General features: G+C 41.9%; 1 long non-coding RNA gene across 2 annotated transcripts; it reads right to left on the bottom strand.

Annotated features, from left to right (window-relative positions):
* Positions 1–13,114: 13,114 nt before the first annotated feature.
* LOC120096925 (uncharacterized) lies at positions 13,115–16,726 on the bottom strand. 2 transcript variants are annotated; one of them, XR_015638668.1, is made up of 3 exons: positions 16,311–16,726; positions 16,071–16,168; positions 13,115–14,234 (listed from the first exon to the last, which is right to left on the bottom strand). It is a non-coding gene; the product is annotated as an uncharacterized LOC120096925 (long non-coding RNA). The 2 variants fall into 2 exon arrangements; XR_015638669.1 differs by having other exon boundaries at positions 16,594–16,700.
* Positions 16,727–27,427: the final 10,701 nt, after the last annotated feature.

Here is a 27,427-nt window from a genome sequence, read left to right as displayed (position 1 = left end):
AACTACTTAATTGAATTTTAACGTGAGGTAGTTATTATATATTTAATAATCGTGTTATGAATGACATTATACACATGCAATGAAATCTCTTTTGCCATCGCATAAATCCACTTCATTTCATCCTATCACAATAGGCATATATATGTATACCTATTCTCGTGTGTGCATTCAGGTACATGTAAGTATGCATACATGTGATACATGTGAAGGCCAAAAGTCAGTGCTGAATATCTTCTTAATCATTCTATAATATATATTTCTGTAATAGAGACACAAAATCTTATTGAATAGCCCTGGCTAGCCTGGGACTTGCTATGTAGCCCAAGTTGGCCTTAAACTCACAGAGATGCACTTGCTTTTGCTTCCCTAATGCTGGGATTAAAGGTATGATCTCCATGCTTATTTTTGATTCAGGCTTTCTCACTGAACCTGGAGCGCATCAGTTTGACGAAGTTATCTGGCAAGTGAACTCTAGGAATCTATCTGTCCCCCCAACCCCCACCCCACCCCACCCACACAATAAGGTTTATAGAGAAAGTGTACCTGGTTTTTTATGTGGGTGTTAGAAACCCAAACTCAGGTCCTCATGCTGGCGAGGCAAACCCTTTATCACAGCTTTTGCGATTACTATTATTCCCACATTTTACAGAGTATAAGGTAAATCTCCAACAAAATTGGTAACTCGTTAATAAACAGCAGAAGCCAAAAACCATGCCCTGAGAAGACTAAATTTTATTTTGTTTCTGTGCGAACGCAAAAGAGTTTTTAAAAGCAATGTTGCTATAAACAGTGATCCGGCGATCACGTGTGAACTGGAATTTAGACATGTGTCTCATCAGGCAAAGGATCTCACAATTTTCCCATAGCACCAATCAACAGCCTAAATGATTGTATCACTGTCCTCATCCATTTCGGTTGTGTCTTGCATCCTTATTAACACATTAGAACATATCAAACTGATGTGGAAACTGTTAATCTCAGCTGTGCCCTGAAGTTTCCCCTGTGGTGAAATTCTTTTACATTATAATGAGTTTACTGGTACCATTGCTTACCAATTTCATTCTCTATTACTCTCACACAGGCTATAAAAATCTTAGCACATTGTTGGAAAAAATTAATTCAAACATCTATATCATTAAAGGTAAAATAATGTTTCTATAAAAAAAAAGTCTGTCTGTTTCTAAGCTAAGCTTCATGGAATCCCATTCAATCTCAGCCTTGACAGAGTTTTTTTTTCACCATTAAAACAATATGTCAGATAACTTTGGTCAAAACAATGCAATAAATGCAACATGGTTTCCTAAAACAACCAAGCAGTTACAATTTTTCATATAAAAACCGACAATTGCCAATGGTTTCCTGCCTTCACAAATAGGGAAATTTCTCCAATTTGTAAAATCAATGACCCTCAATGAGTTGCCTTCTGAGAACTCTATTACTATGTTTGTTTCTCTAACTTCCTATTCAACAACTAAATGAATCTTCAGATTTCTCAGCCAGGGGTCTCACTGTCTCACATTTTATTTTTATGATTCCTTTGCTTAATAGCAGATTTTGTAGCTTTCTCATTTTCAATTTGACACTCCAGATTGTTCAATTTGTTGAGGGACAGAAGGCTTAGCAAACACGTTAATCTGTTTTTCTATAACCGTGGCACACCAATAATTTCCTCTAAAATTTTCATAATAGCATCTGTAATATCTCTGCAAAATATACTTTTCCTAATTTAGTGATTAGAAAATTTCTTTTGTACTTTGGTTTCAAATTCCCTGAGTAACCCTCTGATCAACTACGTTTGAACATTCGAGGCACACCAGCAAGAATTCCAGGCTCGCCTAGAATTCTTGGTGGTGCCCAACCCCCCACCCCAAACAAGTTCAAGAAAATCTAATTATTGCGTGGCAAGTCCCTCTATACAATTGCCTGCATCTGACCTTTGAACTTTCTCATCTTAGAGCTAGCCAGCTACGAGATTATTTGTATAAATGTCTTGTTGAGAATCAGAGTATGGGGAGGCCTGCCCTTTCAAATGTTCCTCTCCTCTCGAGGTTCTAATTAATCATCTCAAAATTAAATTATCTTTTCAAATGGTCTTTAATGGAATTTTTTAATAGGACAGAACCTCATTGTTAACAACAAAGTAAAAACTCTGAAGCCTATATGGAAAATTTCCAGTGCCACATCCAGCTTCTCAAATATATCTTTTCTTAGCTACCATTCTTCATTCCCTTGCGATAGAATCGTATACAGCATTTGACAATTTTCTCCCACTGTAAGTGAAACATACCTCTCCCGAAACACATTCGGGACAATAAAACATGAATGGCAGCCTTAGAGGCGCTTGCCTCCTGCGTGCTGCTCATCTTGATAGAGAATCATTCACAGGTAGCAAGTGGTCCAGCATGTGGTGTTAAATATAGAATAAATCGGGATCTAGTTCAGGCTCTCCTAGACCTAGCCAATCATTCCAGAGCCCACAGTGTAAATCCACAAGCAAAACAATGCTGAATGTTTCTTGTCCAGAGACCTGGACATTTGGATTGTTTGTTATAAAGTAGTTCTACAGCAATAGCTGTCTAATACAGCACCCCTAGTACCATCTCCTTAGGACTCCTTTTTCTGTTGAAAAGATTAGATGAGCTAGTGCACTTAGAGTGTTCCTTGAGTACTTTTATTTTATTATCTATAATCCTACTATGGCTATAAGCTTTAAGATGAGAGACACAAGTCTCCAACTACTCCAGACTTCAGTGCCATGGCAGAGCCATGCCACTCATGCTTGCTAGAGGGTAAAGTTTATGATTCTGTTGATTCAAAGATAAATTAATTTCATTAAAGAAAATATGGACATTAGAACAGAAAAAAAAAAAAACAACCAGAATCTAACCCCAAGCTCTGAGAAGTGGATTTCTTGACATCATAGGCAGCTGCAGTTAGGCAGGGCACAGGGAGGTTAAAAGACAAAGTAGTAATATGATTCTTTTTAATTACTAATTCAGCTTCAAAGATATACTTATGACAATAAAAGTTTCTATCTTAGTTGCACACAAAGATTTATCTCTATAGTTACCGTGGCATTCTTTTAGAAGCAAAAATATTGGAAACAATGTAAATATATAATAAGGAATTCATTAAATAAATCTTGATACAGATGGGATAGAATGAAGCCATATAACTTTCCTGCTGTGGGAAGATACTGCATAATGTGGAAGATTGCCCATTATATGTGACTTAGGTCGAAACAACTTATAAAGTATTATCATAGTTCACCCACAGTTCTTTTTAAAATACATATCTAGTAATATAAAAAGTTATTCAGCTTCACAGATGTAAGCAAACATGTGAATTTAAATATCAATAACCATTCCCATTCATGAGTTTGTCAAGGTCCAAGTGTTGGACCCCATTGTGTAGTGAGAATTAAGGGAGAAGCCATGTTCACCCATTGCTTATGAGATTCATAATGCAACATCTGTGGTTCATAACTTGGCAAGATTTATCAAAATTACATACACACAATTTTTGGCTAATCAGCCCTGCATTCAAATTCTAGATGTTTCAAATTTCAAAGCCTATAAATTGATTCCAAAATATACTTTTTATTACAAAATTAACTCACCAAATTTGGATGTCAAAGCCCTAATCTTTAACACCTCATAAGGTGGCCTTATTTGGAAAGAACATTTTGTGTGTGTGTGTGTGTGTGTGTGTGTGTGTGTGTGTGTGTGTGTGCAAGCACACATGCATACACATGTGTTTGGGTATGAGACAGTGCCCATTTATATCTGTAGATCAGAGGGCAATCTCAAATACTGTTCCTCAGATATGCATTTTTGCCATAGGTTCTCTCCCTGGTTTCTAGAGCTCAGTGATTAAGCTGGGCTGGCTGACAACAAACCAAGGGATCCTCCTGTCTCTGTCTCCACAGTCTTAGGGTTCATGCCATCATACCTGGCTTTTCATGTGGGTTTCTAGGAACTGAAGCTAGGTCTTAATGTTTGCACTGAAAACACTTTCCAAAATAAACCATCTCCCTGGCCTTGGAAGCTGGTCATTACTAGGGTAAACACTATTCAATATAACTAGTATCCCTATAGAAAGGGGAAAGTTGAGTCCAGATACACAGTCATAGGAAGAAGATGTTGTGTGGGGGATACAGGAAAAATGTGAGCATCTACAAGCCAAAAGGAGATGCCTTCTCAGGCCACAGAGAAAAGGAATCCCTCTGATAGCTTGATTTGGGGTCTCTAGCATCTAAAGCATAGAATGAAATAAGAGAATAATCTTGAGGCAGTAAAATAGGTGGATATGTTTTGTCTTTGTTGTGTTTAAATTATTACCCTTGCAATAATAAGAATACTGCGGCATTACAATATGATGCCATTTAAAACAGAAACACAGAGACCCAAAGAAAAGAAGTATTTCATTAGCTTTGATTTTTCTTCAGTGTGCTAGAAAGTGCATTAATAGAAAGATATTAGAAAAATCTTTCCAGCAATCTTGTGTCTTGACAACCAAAAAACAAAAGCAATTATTAAATAATTTTCATGGCTATCTTCACTTCCATGTACTAACTCAAAGGGAATTATTTTCTTTCAACAGATACAAATGCAACAGCCCATTTCAGTTCACTTTCTTGGAATATAAAAACTATTATTTGCAGGGGTACCACTAAAAGAAGGCCTCCATGTGTCTACTCTGACAGTCAGTCTTCATGGTTCTAGCAGTAGGCCAGCACCATTAACAATGTCCAGAAGCAGGTGTCTTACCTTTTTATGTAGAATATCATTGCAAACCATATTATATCTGAAAGACGATACCTTTGAGAAGGGAGACAGAATTAAGCTATTTCATTTTAGGGTCATGTGCTGCATTGCAAAAGCAAACATTCGTTCACAAGAGCATAAAAACAGCAATCAAGTTTAAAACCCTAGAAGGCTTTTAAATCTAGACTGAGTAGTCAGTCACTCTTAGATCCTCAGGAGTACTGGGTAATTTCCCACTCCACTTTAGCGTTTCTCAGTCCTCAATATTCCACTGATACTTAGACCTAGAGAGTGTAGACTGTACTAAGAAGCTGGGGTTGAGATGCTAATACCTTTGAGAACAATCATTAGTCTCATTTAGCAGCCAATATGATAGATCACTCATAAAAGCTGAACAAATACCCCTTTGGCAGGAAGTCAGTACAAAGGAAGTCAGTGTTCAAGACATGGACAGGAATCAGAATGCTGACTCATTAGAAATACGTCACACGAGCACACAGGTGACGCCCACATCTTTTTCTTCCTTTTTTACCCATACTACTCAAGGTCAGTCAGAATGTGGCTTCTTTCCATTGGTCTGTAAGTCCGGCTAAGTTAAACAGCACAAGACACATCCTGAATCTAGCTCACACAAAGGGAGCATGATTAGATAGATTCAGTGAGCTTCAGTTTCCCCTTAATTTGCCAGCAAAACTTCTTGAAACAAGGAGACACATGCACAGATGATAAATGGCACACCACCTTGACCACATCCATTCAGATAACTTCCGTGTCTGCCTGGCCTAACTTCACAGCGAAGTCTCGCTCCGTTTGACATTTGTCTCATAATAAGTTCTTACTCTGGTAAGCAGGGGAGCCATACCTGTCCCTTGGCTAAGGAGCGAGGTTTGGAATCTTCCCTGAGCCATAATGTTTTATATGAATAATGCACAGCTTCAAAGATGTTCTGTTCCAAAGAAATTCAAATTTCTTCCTTGCAGACGTTTTTTAATGATTTTCAATCACCTAACCTCTTCCTACATCGCATGCTCAATATATCAAGTAAGATTCAAGTTCCTGGATATGAGAGGTTATTCAAAATTATTCAAAAGAAGAACTTAGTCGAAATTATAAATGAGTTTTGGTAATTGGAAACTTTCAAGTAAAGAGTCCTATATCACATCAATTATATGGTCCCTACCCTCTGAATGTTTTTTTTTTTTACAAGATAAGAATCTTCTGGCTTTTCTTGATTAACATTTACTCCAATTCCGCAAGCAGAATCTTGGTTTTCCTTGGGGAAAATGACCTCTCCTCATCCTTAGCCCTACATTTTATGTGGGTGGCTCCCACTTCTAACCATTGCATATGTGAGCTCCCAGTCTTGCCATTCAGAACACTCTAAGGAGACAGAGGAGCTTGGCAGGCTCAGATAATCAGATACTGTAAAGGGATAAACATAGGTAAGTTTAGGGGAAATGCCGTGTAATGTAAAATTTGGGAGACAAATGGGGAAGTGAGGAAAAGGTAGCTTTGGATGATTACTGAGGAATTTGACATGGGTCTTATCCAAGGGCTCTAAGAAGGGAAGCTATGAGATCATTGCTATATTGTTATAAGGCAACACAGTGTGCATTGTGGAAAATAGGGGATGCGAATGTTAGAAACTGTTACAGAGATCTTGGCACGCGATACTTATACACTGAATCAAGGTAGTGGTGATGAGGTGTAGAGGAGAAATGTTGGAAAGACAGAAGGTGCTCACCAATCAACTGAGGACAAGAGGAAGGGAAAGGAAGGAGGAACAGACTGCCCATTGGAAGAACACGTCGCCTTGATAGCCTCGGTATAAGAATCTTTCCTTTCTGGTTTGTTTCAGCCACCCTCACTTAAGGGGACCTTGTTTGAATTCAATTTGATTAAGGATCTAGATTCCAAAGACAACAGCCAGGTTGAGAGGCCCAGATCCACTATTTCCTATGTAACCGAAGCCATTCACCAGATCCTTTAGTGCCTCAGCCTTTCACTCTGCAAGAGGAGGAAAATAGCTATATTTTCTGCATAGACTTGTTGTAAACATTAAATGAGGTATTTTGTGTGTAATACACAGGGTAGTTCTGAAACACAGCAAAGCTGTGTTAAGTATTAGTTGCTATTAAAATAATACTCTTCCAATAAATGCTATAACAACCGAAGAACACTTTCTGAAGCACTCAGATGGACAAAGAGAATGTCTTTTGATTTATTTATTTTTCAAGATAAAAATTAAACCTAGGGCCTTGTTCACACTAACCAAGCCCTCCACCATTGAGCTACAGCCTCAACTCTCCTTGTATATAGATGTATACGTGTATGTGTATATGTATATGAGGCATAACTAAGTCACTTGAGCCCACCTTCAACTCACTCTGTAGCCCAGGCAAGCCTTGAACTTGCTACCTTCCAGCTCAACCTCGAGAGCACCTAGGATTACATACTTGTGCCACCAGGCCCAGCAGAAAGAATATCTGTCAATTTATCTTGGTTTTCTGCTCCAAGCTGCTGAGAATGAAGAAATGTTACAAGGAACTTTCTGTTAGAAATTATTACAGTAATATTTTAACAAGACAAAAAAATCCCTGACAGAATAAAAAATAACTGTTAACGGGTCAGAGTCAAGTTGGGAAAAGCAGGGTGCCAGGAGGTAAAAACTAAAGCACATGCTATTTAATATCTTTATTAATGATCTGAAGCACAAAGTATATTGTACATTATTCTTATGTGTGGAAAAATCATAAACAGTGAAAAATAGATCCACAGTGTAGCATAATACAGAGCCATTTAAGGGTGCTGAGTTCAATTTATAAGAACATAAAACAATACACTTTGGGAAAAACTTCAATGAGACACAGACAAAATCGGAAGGAAGATTCTTCTGAAGAACAAAAGGCTAGAGAGGATTTGGGGATGAGAGCCAACAGCAAACTTTAAACTATGTGCCAAGACCATTCAGAAAAGGCAGGAAGTGATTATCCTAGGAAGGGAACAGTAGGAGATTAACTATGAGAGCTAATCACAGACGTAGTCATCTCACTGTTCCCAACTGCCCTGCCACTCTCAACTTTCTGTTGCAGTCAAGATACTGCTCACTGTGATAAAAATGTCCGTCCCCAACTTTATACTTCTGAAACAGCAAGCAACGTAGGAAATAAGGTTGCGAACCTAGGAATAAACTGGATGGTTTCCACAGCAGGAATAGAACTCCCCCAAACCAACCATCCTTAAAGGAATTTGAGTGAGCAGAAGCACAAAACTTTTACTACATGCACTTGGATTTTGCCATAGTTATCTTCAAAGGAACATCAAGGAAAAATTCATTGCTATTGTGCATTTATTCATCTTCAAAACCTCATCAATAAATACTATAGATGACGATATACATGGTCCAGATGTATGAAAGTGGGGGGCTGGTGAGATGGCTCGTGTGGTGAGGTGCCTGCCTCATAAACATGAGGACCTGAATCCAATCCTCGGATAAAAGGCCGAGTGTGACCATGTGCATCTTGATCACCAGTGGGGTCTATGGGCTGGAGACTGGTAGATCCCTGAATCTCATTGGGCGTCCACCCTAGCTCAATTGATGTGTTCAGGGTCAGTAAGAAGAGACCCTGTCTCAAAACAATAAAGATGGGAAGTAATTGAAGAAAGATACCAGTGTCAGCTTCTGGCTTACACACACACACACACACACACACCACTGAATGGTGTGTGAGTCTTCTGCAAAACATAGACCCTCAGCTTATTCTGTAAGCTGATTTGGTAGGCCTGCAAAGGACATGGGACTTGGGGCCAGAATGGGCTACAGGTAACCCCTTCAATTGGAAAAATGACAGGACTTCCCTCCAGAAAGTTCTTTCCTCGCTGTGTCTTTTGTCAGAAAATGGGCAGATGTTACAATGAACAAAGGCAGAGTTATCATGCAGCCTATTATTTTGGATTAATAAATATGGCCAGGGATAGGATCCTAGTCTCATATTTTTTAAAAGACTCTGCATCATGTTACAATTGTTAAAAGGCTCCAGAACTGGCACAGAATTAGAAAACACTTATAACTATTTCAAATGAGCCACTTGAAAAGTTGCTTAGGAAATCTCTGTATTTGAGGGATAACGCAGTCTAATTCTCAGAAATATTCTGGTTTTCCCAATTAGTATCAGATGTTTAAAGTCCTATTGTGTACCTCTAAAAACCACATCAAAGAGGTACATAAAATCATATGACTGGAGTCGTGACATCATGAGAACTATTGAACAGAAGACTCCCCAAGCATTCTCCCTCAGGAAGAATGGGTAGAGTATTTAAAATGATTTTTTCCATTAGGTATAGCAATGAATCAATTTGAAATTATTGAGTGGCCGACACGGTAACACGGAGGAATAATGTCCTGGAAGTCTCTCTTAAATTACTGACATCAGATATTTGAAAATGAATACCTGTGAAATGTGCCTACAGGTAAGACACCGTGTATGCAATTACTCCTTCTATTTCAAGTAATGAGGCAAGCTTATAAAAGCTTAAAATGAAAGTTTTTAATTACATTGACTATTGTATGTATAATTGTACAGTCATGAACACAGGGCTCTTCATTTCCTCTAATGATTGGAAATTGCAAAGTGAGGGTCTCCTCACAGAAGAGTTAAGTATCAGATAAAGACAGGAAGTTAGCCCTCCCTTGTATCCCAAAATCTTCAAGGACTCTTCACCATTTGGGACAAGCCCAGAGTCTTCTGATGTTGCTTTCAAAGGCATGTGTTACCAGTGCCTTCAAGTGAGATGCTGCCCAATCCAGGCCATCTTGTCCCAAGATCCCTTCTGTGTGTACCCTTCTCCAGTGCACCTGTTTCTGTCTGTCCCCATTTAGTCCATGTATAAAGATGTCCTCAATGTATCCCCTTTATGATCATGACAGCCATCCAGGTGGCCCAGGATCAACCTCCCCCAAGCTTCTCCTAAACTCATCCTTAACAGTCATTGGCATTGCTCAAATAGCTTGTGCTGCTATTCCTTTTTTATTGTAGAATCACTTCCTACACCATTAGTAGACTATATACTTACTAATCTCTCAAATATTCCCTTAATCTTATGATGTACAGACATGGTCGGTCATGTGTATAGAAAACCAGATGGGAGGGAATCCGACACAGATGCCATCTAGTTGGGGAAACCCATGCTTTCAAGAATCCAAATAAGGAGTGCATGGTTGAGAATAAAATTCTTGTGGACACTAAGACGACTTGAGCATCATGTGACAGGAATCTATCCTGCAATGGCAGAAAGAAGACGAACATATGCCACCTCTCATAGGAACGTTGTTGGTCAGGTGGTACTCCCCGCATTCAGGTATCTGGTTGCTTTGCCTGGATTCCATCCTTGTGAGATGTGTCTGGTAACTCTTCTTGTAGCTTGTCCAGGTTAGCACGGGCAGACCATGCACTTGACAGCAAATCTTAACCACAAGAAATGTCGTCACCAATGCCACTCAGCATATATCCCATTTTATTTCATCAGTGCAGGTTGTATAGCTGACCTTTAAAAAGCAGACTTATTCACACACACACACACACACACACACACACACACACACACACACACATATATATATATATATATGCTTGACTACATGCAAGTATGTGTACTATATGTGTGTCTGGTGCCTTCAGAAGACAGAAGAGGGTGTGAGATCCCCTGGAATGGGAGTTATAAGTACTGGTCATACGAACTAGAAATGGAGTTCAAGTCATCTGCAAGAGCGACAAGTGCTCTTATCTGCTGAGCTACCTCTCCATCCCCATTGCCCTGGTTACTCACCAATCATTGGCAAGAATGTTTACTGTGAGATGGAATAATGACCACAGTCTAAGTGATGGAAAGTGGTGGGCAGACAAACAAAGGTAAGATTTTATCACTAAGGAAAAAAGTAGAAAGGAACCAGGGGGTTGGGGGAGTGGCGAACCAGTTACTGGTTTGGGGCTGAGAAAGGAAGGACTTGGACTGCAGGAAGCAAGTGTCAAAGGGATAGGATACAAACTGCAGAGCACTGTGTAGTGTGGTGGAGTTTACAAGGTACTGTGGAGACAGTGTTGCCAGGCTTTGATGAAGAATTCAGACACGATGAAGACGAATGGCAGCATCAGAAAGAACCTTCAGTTCTCTGGCTTGCCCATCATCTGGTACTGCTACTATTCCTACAACCCTTTTAAGAAGAAGGAGGTGTACAGGAACGTTACATTTCCCACTCTCATGTCTATGCTTTGGAAAAATCCATTGAAATGTCCAAGAAGAAGTGTCAGCAAAGCAGCTGGAACCATTAACACAGGTCTGGAGTCAGAAAGCAATCTGGGCTGAAACCGAGAACGTTAGCATGTTAAAGCCTTGGGACTGGATAAGGGTCCCTGACAGGAATAGACAGAGAAAAGAGCATGGCTCGTGACTGAGTGATGAGGTGGTCCAATCATTAGTGAGCAGAGAGGAAAGGTAACTGTGAAGGGGATGGAGAAGGAGATATCATAGGAGTCTACCACAGACTCAGGGGACAGGGACCTTTTTATACACCACCTGTCCTCTGAGAGCCCATCTAGCATATGCCCTGCTCATTGCAAGTGTTCAGATCATCTTTCTTGATTAGCTACAATTACCCTTTTCACTTAAACACCATTTATTGGTGAGCCTCATGATTTGTACATTTAAAAAAATACCATTACACTCAAATTATCTCTAATGTACAACACATCATCCCATGCTACCCACACGCATTGTACCCAAAAAGAATTACGAAGACTAGAGCGATGACTCAGTGGGCAAAGTGTTTTCTGTGCCAGTGTGAGGACCTCAGTTCAGATCCCTAGCACCCATGTAGAATGCAAAGCATGGTGGCTCATGCCTGTGACCCCACTGTGTGGGGGCAAAGACAAACAGAGCTCCCAGAGCTTGTTGGCCAGCCAGTCTATCTAATCAGTGAGCACTAGGTTCAGTGAAAGACTCTGTCTCAAATTTTAAGACAGTGAGAATGACCCCTCATAACCTGTTGCCTCCATGTGACCACACCCAAGCATGAGCATGTACCCATACACATCCACATGCCCTGCACACACACATACACACACACACACACACACACACACACACATCCCCACATTTATCACATTTCTACTGGTTTCAAGAGTCAGAAGATACGTTCTTTAATAGACTTTATAGTCTCTTTATCCTCAAAGCCCGAGCTCAGAATTCTGCCCACAGTAGTCTTTCAGCAGATATGTCTTCAGTTTAATTAAACTAATTTCGACATTTTCACACATTCCCGATATCTTTAGTTGAAGGGTATGGAATAGTCTTTACTGTCCTTGCATTGAGCTTAGAACCATGTCTACCTTATGTGGTGGCAAAAAGAAACAAGCTGAGGAAGCAGGCATCTATTTCTAATCTATACCCTTCTCATCCCCAAGGTCAAAACCATCAAAAGGCATTTCCTTTTACTAACTATGCCTTTGCCATTTAATCTACCGCTCCTCATTATTTTTTTCTAATAGAATGGTTAATAATTTACCAAGTACAAAAATGAAGATTGTGACTTCAAAGAAACATGCCCTCCTCCTTTTTTTAAGCCAGATAATTGCTAATAACATTAGACTGCTGTCAATCAAACTGGCCCATTCTAATTCTATGTTCCTAAAAGACGTTAGGATTCATTTATTCTCATTCCCTTCAATGGCCAACATTTCCAATTAATTCTGGAAACTTACTAGATTGTGTGTGTGTAGTCTGTTGTCCTTCTATGGAAGCTGGGTCTTAAAAACATGACCTGTAAAGACATCCGCTCACCTCAAGGTCCCCATCAGTTATTCTATGAGCCCATGAAGTCATTTTAATGCAGGAGGATGCAGAAATAAGGCAACATGAATATTAAAATGAGAATGTTTTTTGTGCCCATCAATAAGAAAAACTAAGTCGTTTCAGAGCCGACAACAAAGAAGAAAGCTGGTAGCTGTGAGTAGTAAGTTAGAATAAACAGAGCAAAGCTAATAATTCCAGAAGTGTTGGGGTTTTTTTCCCCCTAAGTTAAGTCTCTTGGACTTTCACAGTAACGCCACTGACTTCTTAAGTAGGAAAAAACATCCTAGCCTGTACCTTTATGTAATTACAAGGAGAATTGTGCTAGTCTTGCAATTTACCTGCTTTGGAGTGTAAAGCTTGGTGCCTATCAAACTGTCAGTTAAGCTGCCTATCAATCATCAAACCCACATTGAGAGCCTTCTGTAGGTCCATGTGGAGAGGAGGCGAGACTACCATAACAAGCACTCCAATCTGGCGCCTTTCATTAAATTACAAAGACACTTGTCTCTGTCTCTTTATTAAAAGAAATTATTTCATGTCCAGTCCTCCCTTTAAAAAAAAAAAGTTACAGAACTCACCCATGCAGTATTCATTAGTTCCTTTTGGCAACTCCATTTAGTTAATGGAAAATCAGGTATATTCATGTGCGATTATTAGATATTGAAAATTTATTTTTAAAAAATTGTCCAGCTTTCCTTTTTACAGCCACAGTCCCAGCTCTTCCTCTTTACTTGCGAATAAACACACACAGCTGCGTGCGACGGGTCAATGGGCCTCTGTAGTGCTAGTAAGTGTTCACCTTGCTGAGTTCATGTGCAGTGTGCCAAGCAGGCAGGGTTGTTCTGACTTTCCATGCTCATTTAGAGTAGGTGAAAGTTTACAAGGAAGAGCAGGGTTGGGAGACGATGCATCAATTCTGCACAGTGGTACGCAATTGTAAGTGCCAACTTGAGGGAATTAAGGGATATCCAGATATCTGGTAGAACACTATTTCTGGTTACGTCTGTGAGGGTATTTCTGGAAGGGACTGGCATTTGACTTGGTAGACTGTATAAGGAAGGCGTCTTGTCATTTCTGACTGGGATAACTAATTAGAGCTCCACCCCATGAGTCAAGCCAACATTTACATGCATTGTCTTCTTCCTTTCCTTACCAAGCTGAGAGAGACATCTGCCTTGTTCTCAGTCCTCACAACTCCAGGTCAATGGGCCTTTGGACTCTGGGACAAGTACATCTCCTACCAGCACTTGTAGGCACACTCCTAAGTCTCTGACCTTCTGGTTCTACAATATTTGGATCTAGACTGAGCTATGTGACTAGCTTCCCTGATTCTCTAGCTTCCATGTAGTGTTGGGTTTCACAACCTCCACAATCCTATGTTACTTCCCCTAAGGTGTACCACTGTGTATCTCTGTCTCTCTTTCTTTCTCTTGTCTTTGTGTTACTTTATCTTTAGAGAACACTTTTCTTGGCAAAGCCATTCAAGTGCCTGTGCCGAGGATAGAAGAGGACATTGGTGCTAGTGGTCGTTGTAGGGCCATGGAGTGTCACTGATGGGATCTGTGCCAACCAGTGTCATGTGTCTGAGCACCGGGGTCTTCATGTAGCAGATAGACAATGCTAGAACAAAGCCAAATACAAGGGTTAGATAGGAGAAGAATAAAACGTAACAGAGTGCCCTAAGCCAGGAGTGTAGTTGAACAATATTTTTCTACGCCCTTTTAAATCAAATTGGTAATCTACAATTACTTTTTTCCCCCTTTTTTTGTTAAGTAAGAGTTTATTGGATTCATGAGCAAAAATAGACTCTGGGAAGTGGAGTTGTCTAAATGCGAGGTTGGAGCTTATCTTAATTTAAAATACTGATGGTTTATTCGACATGATTTTTTGCATCACTTTTAAGTTTGTAAAGTTTTGCATGACAATACTGCTTTCCCATGTGACTGTGTTTTGGGCCCTCGTTTGCCTTGTCCTTATTCTCACTAATGAATGGCTACCACAGGCTAGGAAGGTCTATCTTCATCCAATCAGTTGGAAGCTGGGGCGGAGCAGGGAGACCAAGGAAAGGTGAGTTTGCAGACACTACCTTCCCTCCCATCTTCGGAGATTTTAGAAGTGGCTCTCCCCTCATCTCCACACTCTATGTGCCCTACCCTACAGTGACACCGATGGTCTTGGAAGGTCTCCAGCCTTTGTACTAAGAGCCTGTCTCCTCTGCCTGTGAGTTTAGTAGCAGGGGATCAGGCAGGGCTGTCAGTCAACCAATCTGGCCCATGGTTGTTCGTATATGTCTTCACTCAACATATAATGCTTTCTTTCCAAAGGCTGTGGAAGGGGTAAGAACCGCAGTAAAACGAATACCGGGTTAGCCTCCCAAGCAAAATTTAAGGAGAAGCCGAAAACCCAGGCTCCAGATAGTTTCTTCATGTCCGGTTTTTCTTTAAAACAGTGAGTCGCAAAGCCTACAGATAGCTTGGAGTCACGCTTCTAAGCGTGGAGTCGGTGTGGAGGCGATCTTAAATTGAAACCGTTTGGGGATTCCACAAAGGTAAAAGGAAGGCTTCTCGGAGCAAGCCTTACTAGACTAAAAGCCGAAACTTCTGGGAACTGAGGATACCCATAAATTCCCTCTTCAGGGCAGCTTTTATACAGGAAGAAGACCAAGCGCAAACTTGCCGCAAGTCCCCTCCGGGGAGCATTACCGCAAAGCAAAGATGGAGATGCCGAGAAGCAGGGTTTGCAGGGCTAATGAACAGAGCCAACTGCTTCTCCTGTTTGACTCTCTAGAAACCAGTTCCTCCTTCACAGCGAGCTCCCATTACTTACTTACGTTCCACTCTTCTCCACTCTTTCCCCTCCCAAGAGGTAAATAAGTCTCTAACCTTCCCGACTGTCATTTAGGCGTCTACTTCCCTCCTCACTCTGCATTACACGCCCATAAACTCTCTTTCCAGTCTTCATTTGTCTGTTGTCCTTGGAATTCACAGACACCCGGCTAACAATTCTAGATTATCCCCTTCTCCTTGTGATTACTTAGGAACCTATCATTGCTTAAGGCCGTGCCTGATCTGAGGAACGCAGAACTCTACTGCTCTCAAACACATCGCCTCAGTAGAAAAGTCAAGCTAGAAACTGAAGAGGCTCAACACTGGACAGCGCCTAAGGAGAAACAATTCAAAAACAAAAACAAAAACAAATAAAAACAAGCAAACAAACAAACAAAAAAAAAACCCCCAAACCTTCACATTGCCAGGAACTGTACTCATCCTTCGCTTTCAACTTCCCTGAAAACGTATCACCTTGTCTAGGAAAAATTATATTGTTTTTACAAGGCAGATGAAGAGATATAACCAGACAAATTTGCCCCAAGCCTATTTTCCCCTTCAGCTGGAAAGCTCTTCTCTCGCTCTTGTTAACAGATAGAAAGAGATCCAAGCACGTGAAGCATCGGGTCACCTGTGTTTTAAACGGTTGTTTCTCCAGTTCAGCCCTGTTTCTGAGGGAAGTCCGGTGGAGTCTGTTAAAAAACACGAGTGGAATGGCGCCTCCTGTGTCTGTGGAGAAAAGCAGGGTGCTTGTTTAAAAGCAGCGTCCCTACAAACACAGAAAACCTAAACATCACTTTTTCTTTTTTAACTCTCCTTAATCCTTCACAGCAAACAAGATTTTAATCTCTCTTAGCCTGGCTGCGTTTACCTCACTCCTTTGCTAGCGATGTGCTTAGGAAAAGCGGTGCCCACAGCCAAGGGCGACTGACTGGAGAGGCTGCCAGGAGCTGAGAGGCAAGGGAACTGTAGTTTGTTTTGCATTTTGCTCCGAGGCTTCCATAAAAGTCGTGCTTTCCTGAAATAAATAATCCAGGAGGGCTGGGGATATCACAGACAGATCTTTGCTCCCCCAGACATGCATCTTCCTCTACCACTTGATGTCTCTGCCATTTTCTAGGGATATTAAATCAACCCGAGCAGCTGCGACTCACGGAGTGGCTTTCCTTCAAGCTGGAATACGGGCTTTTCCCCACCGCTGCTTCTAAGATTGGCCCCAAGAAGGGCACGACCAGCCAGCCAGGCTCTCACTGCTGCACGCAGCTGTCAAACGGACACGCTGACTTTAACCTCATCTATTTGCATATGAATTCCAGGGACCCATCCCTACTGAGACTCAATAATGAGAAACAGTACGAGTGGCACCCGAAATTCAGCCCATTCTGCCAACCTTCCTGGGAGTAAGTGCAACCTATCCGGGAAATTTTCAACATTTTAAAAATAAAAACTTGGTAGAAAACACAACAAAAAAATTTGAAAGATGAAGAAGAGTTTCCTCCCCCTTGGCAAATTTATCATATTAAGCTATGCGAATTTAATGTAAAAAGGACGCCTGCCCTAATCCAAGCTAGAAATCAAAACTAAATAAATTTTAAAGGAGCGAGAAAATGCATTAGTTAGAGGGCTAACCACAATTTGTGAAACTGAAGTAAGCGGGTGTTGGGTTACACAAATGCATAAAAATTCAGCAAGATTACCAGAGCACAAAAGCCGCCTCTGAAAAAAAAATATTAAATAACTTTACACACCACAAAATGCAAGCTGTTCCAGCGTGAGCTAAATCGGTGGTGAAGTGAACGAGTTCGAAAATTGCCCTTAAAAACAAGCGGGAAGGCAAGGGGTTGTCTGGCAATCAGGAAGACCCAAGTTCCAGTCTGAGGATCTGGGAGTGGGGGACTGGGTTGGGCAATGTGGTCCTCTATCCTATGGGGAATGGGGGATGGGGGATGGGAGGATGGGGGATGGGAGGATGGGCACGTGGCCCTCTGTCCTAGTTCGCGTTCTGTTGCTGTGATAAGACATCTATCAAACAAACTTGAAGGAGAAAAGTGTTATTGAGGGAAGTCAATCAGTAAGCAGGAACTTGAAGCAGAAACCACGGAGGAACACTGCCTATTGTCTAACTTCCCCTAGCTTGCCCAGCTACTTTTCCTACCCAGTCCAGACCTACCTACCCAAGGACGGCAAGGCACACAGTGGGCTGAGCTTTCCCATACCAACAAGCACTAGAGGAAAGTGCTCCACAGACCTGCCCACAGGCTGGCCTAATAAAGACAATCCCCCATTGCTATTTCCTGTCCCCAGGAAGGTCTAAGCTCGTATCTTATCCCGTTAATGCTCGCCATGCTTTATCAGAACAACAGCGAACAGACAGGTGAGCTACACATGGACAGACTGTGACATATACCCTTGTTGTCACCGTGTGGGGAGGCAAAGACAAGTCGAGCTTTGGGGCTCGTTGTCCAGCCAGCCTAGCCTATTTTGGAGAGATCCTGGTCAACGAAAGACCCTGTGTCAAAAAAGTAAGCTGGGGGCTGGAGAGTTGGCTCGGTGGGTAAGAGCACTCTTGCAGAGCCCCCACATGACAGCTAATGACTGAAACTCCAATCCCAGGGAGTCTGATCTATCGTAGGCTCTCTGCATGTACCAGGCATGTGGCAAATATACAGACATGCAGGCACAATACTCATCCACATAAAACAATACAATAAATAAATCTTAAAAAAATAAAAGAGTTGGATAACTCCTGACAAATGACACCCTTTGCATACATACATAGAACTGTGCATTGACACACATGAATGTGTGTACTCATGAACGTGAATAAATGCATGCATCTGGACACACACATGTACATGTGCACACAAAAGCAGGTGATAACACACACACACGTGTGATGTCATGCACCATGTTGGGACTCTGTCAGCAAGAAGGACAGAATCAGATCTGACCTTTAACTTTAGAGCTCCAGAACTATGGGTGGAAAGTAGAGTAAGTTCCAGGCACACGCGAACTGTCAAGAAATCTCTAAAAGATGACTTCATTGTAACGTAGAAAGAAAACTGAGAGTTATTATCTTTTGATGGTTCCTTGGAGCATCTCCTGATAAGCTGAGCTGCCGGTTTGGAGTTTGAGAGCTTCTAGCAAAGAAGAATATCTATATTAACTTGAGCTGGTTCAGTGTTTTCCCCCGTCTCTAGAGTCTAAGGTGCAGTCCAGTCTATAGAAACCCTGCCCAGGAGACGCTGCTGGGCACAGTTAGATCCTGCAGGCCCCTCAGCATCTCAGGGAAAGATAATGGGAAGCCTTTTCTCCTAGGCTCTGGGACTAAACAGTCCACAGAAGCTGTGCACTCCCCAGGGAATCCTTGGTCTGACTGGAGAGTCTTGAGCTTGGGAAACCATGAAAGAGTAGACATGAGGGCTTCACTTTGGAAAGATCTTATTTTTGATATAGTTGTTTCTTACATTACCAGTCACTGGGAACAAAGAGGGAATTTAATAAGTAGTTGCTGAATAAAACAGGCAAGGTGTGCCTTCTGCTCCTTGCAAACCTTCCTAGTTGGACTGTTCGGTAACAGGTGGTTTTCACACTTTATGTCCAGTTATTCTTATGTCTATTCACACACACACACACATACACACACACACACACACACACACACACACACACACACAAAATGATAGTCATACTGCTTTATACCAGGAAAAAGTCCACAAACCATAAACTGTTTTCAGAATAAGAAACCAAAATCGAAGCTATTGGCCAGACTATCAGAAAGCTGTATAATGTGAGTGTCATGGGGAATTGGTGCCTGTTCCTTCCCTCTGTGCTTTCAAAAATAGACTCTCCTCTCTCCCTCCCCATTCGCAAGGTCCCTTACGAGTATGTAAAGAGGTGTGTTAACCAGATTGCTCCTGGAACAACAGATTCTGGTCAGTGCCATCAACCAGGAAACTCTGTAACTCTAGCCCATGTGATGAAGTTTCTAGCACTTTGGCTTTTTAAAAGAGAGATGCACTGTACATCCCCTTCCCCTGAGCATGTGCCCTGTTGGATCCAAGCGTCTTCACCCACCGTGCTGAAAACAAAGCAGAGACCCAGTAGCCTGGGTACAGAGATGAGGTCACCCTAACACCCTCTAACCTCCATTAGCAGTGTTGACATGGAAGTAATGACTGAATCTGGCTTTTAAAGTGGAGTTCGAAAAGGCAGGATCCTCCTAGAAACAGAGCCAACCGGATGAATATAGCAAGCAATGGCGCTACCTCGTGTAATTACAGACGTTGCCAAGCCTTAACTGTGTAGGGCAAGCTGCCCGAGTGGCAACTTGGGCAAGAGTTGATGTCACAAAGCCAAAAAAAAGTTGTCTAGACAGCCATTTCGCAGGGATCTCAGTCATGATTGTCTTACCACTTACTACTAGTGCGATCCACTCAATGAAATGTAGCCCACTTTATGATTTTAAAGTCAATCTCAGTTTTCAAAACACCCTCAGACCTAGCTGAACATTTGACCAACTATCTGGGTATTGTGACCTATACAACTTATAGAACTCTGGCACCCTGCAATGACATGGTTGTTGCCATACATAACTCAGAGTGGGAAAACTCTCACAAGCTTGGTCCCGTTACCATTCCCTCCTGGACAGAAGAGCGTGCTCACCACATAGCACATAAGGGGTTCTTGAGATAGCCAGCCTCAGACGTTCTCGGGAGCCTGTAAACCTGACCCTGCCTCTCCTTGGAATATACAGGTAGTAAATGGTTGCTGGAGATGGAGGAAGCCTCAGTAGCGTCCTTAGGTGTTCTCTACACTCTTGTACTTCCTTCTCACACATGCTGCTGTAAGTCAACCTAATTCAGTTCATTGGTTCTGAGAGGCCAAACCTACTCCATCTTAAAAGAAAAAGAAAAGAAAAAAGCCAGAGAATTTGACCCAGAGCTGAACCCAAGATGCACCCAAGTTCCAGGAAGGACCTTGTCCTTGGCCCAAGTTACTCCCTTGTGACTTCTTAGCAACAGTTATTCAAAGATTAGTCTGTTTCAGATATACGTTCAGACGGTTTGTGATCAGGCATTGTCTTGCTTCAGAGCACCCATAGTCACTAAATTAGATGCTTGCCAGGATGGACACTCCTCCCCCAACACACATACACACACACACACACACAAAAACACACACACACACACAGAAACACACACACACAGAAACACACACACACACACACACACACACACACACACACACACACACACACACTTGTTCCCATTTCCTCTGAAACCTTGTTCTGATGAGAGTCCCAGGCTGCTTTACCAAACCATCCTGTGGGTCTGCCATGAGTAAGCCTAAACTCCAGTTTGTAATAAAGAGACCCTAACGTGACTCCATCTAAGTCGGCTCCTGGTTGGTCTTTTGGGCCTGAGAAGGAAGCACAGCAGTTCACCAAACAAAACTTGGGCAGCATTGTTTCTTTAGCATATCATCAATGCTTATCGGGAGTGAACAGACACGTGTTCACAGTTCCTCAGCAAAAGTTAAAGTCACACAAGTAATTGCACAAAATAAACCATCACAGGTAGAGTAGGGCACCCTTGAAGATGTGACAAAAGCATCATCAGGCAGAAAAACTAAGAGACTGGAAGGTAGAGAACCAAAAAGTAGGCTTCGCTGTAACAAATCCCTGCGAGGACAGGAGAGGTCAGAAGGCTTGCTTCTAGACATATTAGCCAAGGTCTTTTCCTGCAAACTGGCTTACTCTATTCATACATCAAAGCATCTGGCTTGCATTAGTTTTTATATCTTGCTATCTTGTTCTGGAGCCTTACGAACTACCTTTGAGTGGAGGATTGAGATCCATGAACCAGAGTGATGAAAATCACAGGATGCTTTCCATTCTTGACTCTGTGCTATGCTCTTAGCAATGCTCAGAGACAGATAGATACCTGTGTGGCCTCATTTCACAGATGAGGAGACAAGATTGGTGAGGCAAAGAAGCTAGTCTACTCACCCAAGGAAGGAGAGGCAGAAGGGTGACTCAGTGTTTATAGCAGCCCACAACCCTCCTTCCTTCGCCCTGTTCTACACAACACCTGAGGGTTTTTCCTAACAGATCTTCAAGTGCATACAGTTGTGATGCAAATAAACTGTGAGCTATTTAGCCCGATGAAATAGGAAATGAAATGCTGAAAATAGATGCTGGTCAACTCCCTACCTTTCTCTACTAAACAGTAGTTCCACTTAAGGAACCCAGCCAAGCCAACCAACGCTTGCCAATAATGTTTAAGTTGCTTCCTCACATATTTCCTTCAGTGGTTCCTGAAAAGTGAAATGAAATCATCATGCAAGCACGGAAAGGAAATTTATATAAAAACAAGGAACATGGCAAGGGAGAGAGACATACAATGTGGGGTTCCATCCCAGGAAGGGTATGGAAAATCACCCTCATCGAATGGGCACAAATAGCTCCATCGCTTAGATATTCGTGTAGAGTGAGCTAAGGATGCCATGCGCTCTGTATTCTCACAAAGAAGACTGTAAACAATTTCTGCAATACAAATAAGAGACAATAACAGCACTCCAGGGACTTTTAGGAGGTGGCCCCTTAGGAGCCAGGCAGAGAGCTCAGTGGGGACCTCAGTTCAGATCCTCAGAACACATTTAAAAGCCAAATGACAGTGCATGTCTACAAGTTCAGCAACAGGGGGAAATGAGGTACAGAAAAAAAAAAAAGATCTGTAGGGCTTTCTGGTCAGCCAATCTAGCCAAATCTGTGACCTCTAAGGCTTCCTGTGTTGTTGTAAAAATATAAAAATTAAAACGTTGTCTTGAATCCCCCAGTAGGTCTGGAACTGTAGTGCCCCAAGATATCTGGTAGACATCTTGCCAGAAGCACACATCCCAGCTCTGTGGCAGCCCAGGCTAGCTGCTGCACACTCTCTCACACTTAAATCTGCGCAAGAAAGAACATACAACACAATAACCTTGATCCAACTGATAAGATATAATTGCCCACCTAAACATACAAAGCCCTGTACACATCCATCCCTGAAGGACATTCATAACAACCCATAAAGGTACAGTGTGAAATCTTAACCTCTGTTTCCATGTTGTCTCCCAGACTACTCTCTCTCTCCTCCTCTTCCTTCAAACTTTTCTCCCACCCATCCTTCCTTCTCGTCCAATGACAGGCCTCCTTCTATCTTGTGCCTGCCTCACCTGTGACATCATCCCACATCCTGGGAGACCCTGCTCAAAAAAAAAAAAAAAAAAAAAAAAAGAAGGAAAGAAAGAAAGAAAAAAATAGAGAGTGGTAGAGGAAGGTAGCTAAGGTTGACTTCTGTCCTCCAGGCAAACACACAGACACACAAACAAACATCTACTACACATACATAACAACAACAACAGTAATAATCTTCTATGGACTCTAAGAAAACTCCAAGAAAAACAGGAGGCACTCTGGGCACAAACCAGTGATAACCAGTGACACCTTTGAAGAGTGGATACAAGTATCACACAGAAGCCTAAGCTCAGTAATGCCCTGGTGGCATCCTGCTGTGACTTCCATCTGCTTTATCTTCAGGGACTTTGCCTTTACAAGTGGCATCTAAAACAGCGAATGTGGATGGGAGTCTTCTCGAGGTTAAGTCTAGCAAGGCAAGTCACCAGTGGCTGTGGAGTCTGAACGTTGTCTTTGAGTCTCTGGGGATCAGGAAGGTAGACTCTGTCTTGCTTTGCTCCTGAGGCAGGTGCCAGTGCATACCAAACATACAGTCGATGCTCAAAAAAGAAACAACTGTGTGGCTTCACCGTTGGAGGACAAGCCACAAAATGCTATCAGATGCTAATTACCTATGTTGCATGCTCTCCCCATGTTTTCTCCATCCCTATCGTATACAGTGCTGTGCTGTGTCTTCTTATCTCAGAGGAGGTCTGAAGCCAGCAGCCACTCCTGAGCTTTTAGGGAAAGGGAAGTGTAGCTTTAAGGGCTATAGAGAGAATGTGGAACATCTGTTAAGAAAGACTTCAGAAAAGTTGAGAACATGCTTTGGATAACCAGAACCAACACCCGAGACCTCAAAGGGAATGGTTCTACTAAGATGATCCTAGGCAGGCTAGAAAGTCAGCATCCCATCTCCTGCTAGATCCCAATTCTAGTACCCTAATCCCTAAACCATCATGAGGGCTGTACAGTGCCCCCAGGCTCTCCTCAGTACCATGTGAGGCTTAACTTGTCACACTGGGGTTCTGAGGATAAACTGATCATGACAGGGGTTGACATTCGAATCACACTCCCAGGAAAGATTGAAAGACTTTAATGTGGTGCCTGACAATGCTGTTGGGCAAATTTACCTGTCTAGTCAGTTGATGGAATGTGGATGATCATGGTCACTGCCTGGCTGGTAACTACAGTATCATAGGCATTGTTTCAATAGGCTGTCACCTCAGAGCATCATGAACCCCATCTTCCAGATGAAGAAACAAATCTGGAGAGACCATGAGTATTTTCCAGTGAACACGAAGGAAAAGAAAAGTGGTCAGAGAGTCAAAAGTAGGTTTGAAGAAAGGCCAGCATCCGCGACATTTTTATTCCTGTGTCTAGTGAGTCTGTGCTTATTAGCCTTTTTGCTGGAGTTCTGAGCAGAGCCCTCAAATGTTTCTGGTTTTGTTTGGGGAGACAAATGAATATAGATACCTTGAAATGAGTCATACGTAATCTTGGCTGATAAGTGGGTAGTACCTCGAGTGTGTCTGGTCCTATTTTGAAAGCATTATCGAATTTAATCAGTTCAGCAAGCCTATGAGTTAATGAGAAGCATCCTCTCTCCTCCTTCACAGACAAAGACACTGGGACCAAGAGGTTTAGGAAGCTGCAGTGCTGGGGCACCTTAGCCGGAGGACTCATTGTGCCCCTCCCATTTTCACAGCACACTAATGATTTTGAAGAGTATCTGGAGGGAGTGGATTGACCAGATATTATACATTTTTAATAAGCTTAGGCATGAAAGAAAGCAATATTCATCAGATATGTATCCATTATGAAGATGAATTTGAGAAACTATACTGGCTTATTGGATCTTTCCTAGCGTTTAGTTCCTGAGCTGGTGAGTTTAGCTATTGTATAGCGAATAGGCATGCCCCTGCTCACTGGAGTGGCTGAAAGCCAGGGTGCCCACTCTGCCAGCCACCTGCCTGTAGATTTGTCCCTGGAGACAAGAGGACAAAGATCCCCATCCTTCTCTCTAACCTTGCTTTCAGGACTATTTCTAGTCCTATATTATTTCCTATAGTCCTATAGTTGGTCCTATATTATTTCCCTCCAGCTCTGTTACTTTAAAGGTATGTTCTTATGTATAATAAAGCCTATTTATATATATTGAGGTCAAACATCATCTCCATGGAGACCACTGTAACATGGATGCTTTTGGTTCCCAAAAGAATTTTGTACTTTTCTGCAAACCATTGGGCTCTAATGCTCTCTTGATACCCACACTTTTATTTTTGTTTTCATTTTCTCCCATCAGATTTGGAGCTTAACACCATAAAGGACTTCTCCCTACCTTCTTCCCTCCCTTCTTTTATTGGTAAGAGAAAAACGCCAAAATCTAGCGCAACATCCCATCCTATATCCTTGACCTAAATATATCAATTGTTAGCATTTCATCACACGTTTTCTATATCTTCCTCTGTATGTGTATAATGTGTTTGCACATAATGCATGTGTGCATATGTATATTTTAATCTTGCGATAATTACTTACAGACACTGTAACAAAAAGTTCAGCAGGCATTTAATAACAAGAACACTCTCTTTTGTGACCATCATGCGGGTATTCTATCTGAGCCATTTAACTTCAATTTAAGGTAACTGTCTGATATATAGGGACATAGTAGAATGTCCCAGTTGTCCCGATAATATTCTATCGCTACAGAACATGTCTAGCCTGAGATTCAACTGAGACGCTTTAATCATATTTAAGTATTTCATTCCAGGGTTTCATGAATAAAGATCTTTGTCTTTGTGAATGCGGTTGTAAGTCCAAGCACTCAACAAATACCTGGTCTGTTCCATGGACCACCCCAGCTCAATACCACAGGAATAAAATATGGAGATAATCCTTGTGTGTTCTGGGAAAGATGAGTATGATCCTCAGTGTTCCTCTCTTCTCTGTGTAGCACCCCGGGCAGACTTGATGGACACTAAGAATGCCTTCTGAGAGTCCCTTTTGTAGGTGACTAAGGAGTTGTTGCACTGCTGTGGGATTTTTAAAGAGGAGCCAAGTTCTGTGGGAGCTAAAATCTGCTCTACTCTCAACAATCAGGGACACCACAAGTGGCATGCTGGGAAGCAAAACAGGTTGGGATTCAAAGGATGGCTAATAATAAAACATTCTGCCACCTAGTTACGGCTATGATTTCCATCACCACGGCATACAGCGCCTCTTGATGTTAGACTAAGCCTTCTGAGACAGCAACTGGGGTTTCCCAGCAAACCAAAAAAATTAGCAATGACTAAAAGGGCAGTTGTGTGACAAGTTGCCATAATGGCATGGCCAGGCTAGTGATGGGGCTTCATTTCCATCACACTGAATTGGGTTCGAGGAAGTGTCTTAAGATACAAGTCAATATCAGGGAGGTTTCGAAGAAAACATGTAAATGCGAGTGGTGTGTATTGAGGCCTCTGGTGGAAGCAGTGCACCACTGGGAGCGCTTCCAATTTACTCTTCTCATTTCTTCTGTGCACAGATGTAGTTTTCTATCAAGCTGAGCTTAAACGCTGTTTCTGGAAATCAGCTTTGACTGTGCATACAATTTGATATACTCTCAGGTTACACATTGCCATTAAGCAATCGATATTGGGTCTACCAGCCATTAACAAATTAGTAGGAAACCCAAGTGTTTATTCTCCAAATGTTGATGGCAGTGCTGGCTATGGGCATTTCAATTCAGCCTTCTATTGATAAAATAGAAAAACATCTTTATGGGGAGAAAAAAAGTTCTCTTCTTGCTGTCTTGAGTGCTCTGGATTATATTGTGTTATTGACATTTTTATGGGTGTTCTGTCATTTCCTCCTCACTACAAATCTTTAGGACCGAACTTCATATTGTCTTCACACCCAGGTAAGAATCCTGATGCTGAGAAGCTTAAATAATACATGTGATAATTGTTGCCATTAGGATTCTGTCCCAGAGGATCTTTTCTGGGATCCAGTGCTGGCTCTGATTCAGCAGATACAGGGGGAGCCTGAGAGCCCACATTCCTCTGTATCCCCTGAGAGATGCGGGCAGGAGTTCCTGGTCCACCTTCATGGTTATTCTCATTGAATATTAGAGGGATTCATTGTAGAGGCAAAACACAGAGAGTCCCAGCAATGCATCCAGAGACCTCTAGAGTACCAGCTCCAGCCAGGTTTGCCCCCTGCATGCTTGTTATCTAAGCACCAGGAAGCTGAGGCAGGGGGACTGTCAGTTTAAAACCAGCTCGAGGACCCTAACCCAAAGAGGAAAAAACAATACGGAGACATAGGTAGTCATCAGAGGCTGATTGAATAAGCCGTTTTCAATCAGGAAATAGAATTCACAGCAAAACTTAACTCTTCTCGTAATAGTTGGTAACTCTCTCTCAAGCGACATTATAAAATACTTGTACAATTGAAGGCCTGTGATGCAAAGCCAGTGTCTGAATTCTTCTCTGGGAAACCCAAGTAAAGCAATGGTAGCTGTCCTCCGTATGTCCTGTGGCTTGTAAATAAACTGCACTAAAAAACACGTTTATTTATGAAGTGGCTTTCTCCAGCCTTTGCTAGTTGTTGCTCCACTGACAAAAAGATAGGTTATTATTTAGGTACTCCTCTGTGGGTCATGATTCTTTCTGGGTCCTTCTATGGGGATGCTCACAAAACAGCCATAAAAATCTCCATTTTTATATGCTGCTTTCCATTAGCGTATAAACAGACATCCATACAGACCGAACCAGAATGAAAGCTTT

The sequence above is a fragment of the Rattus norvegicus genome, chromosome 15, assembly GCF_021556685.1.
Source record: "Rattus norvegicus strain SHRSP/BbbUtx chromosome 15, alternate assembly SHRSP_T2T, whole genome shotgun sequence".
Taxonomy (NCBI): Eukaryota; Metazoa; Chordata; class Mammalia; order Rodentia; family Muridae; genus Rattus; species Rattus norvegicus.
The sequence above is the reverse complement of the archived record's forward strand: the minus strand, read 5'-3'. Positions and strand labels throughout refer to the sequence as shown.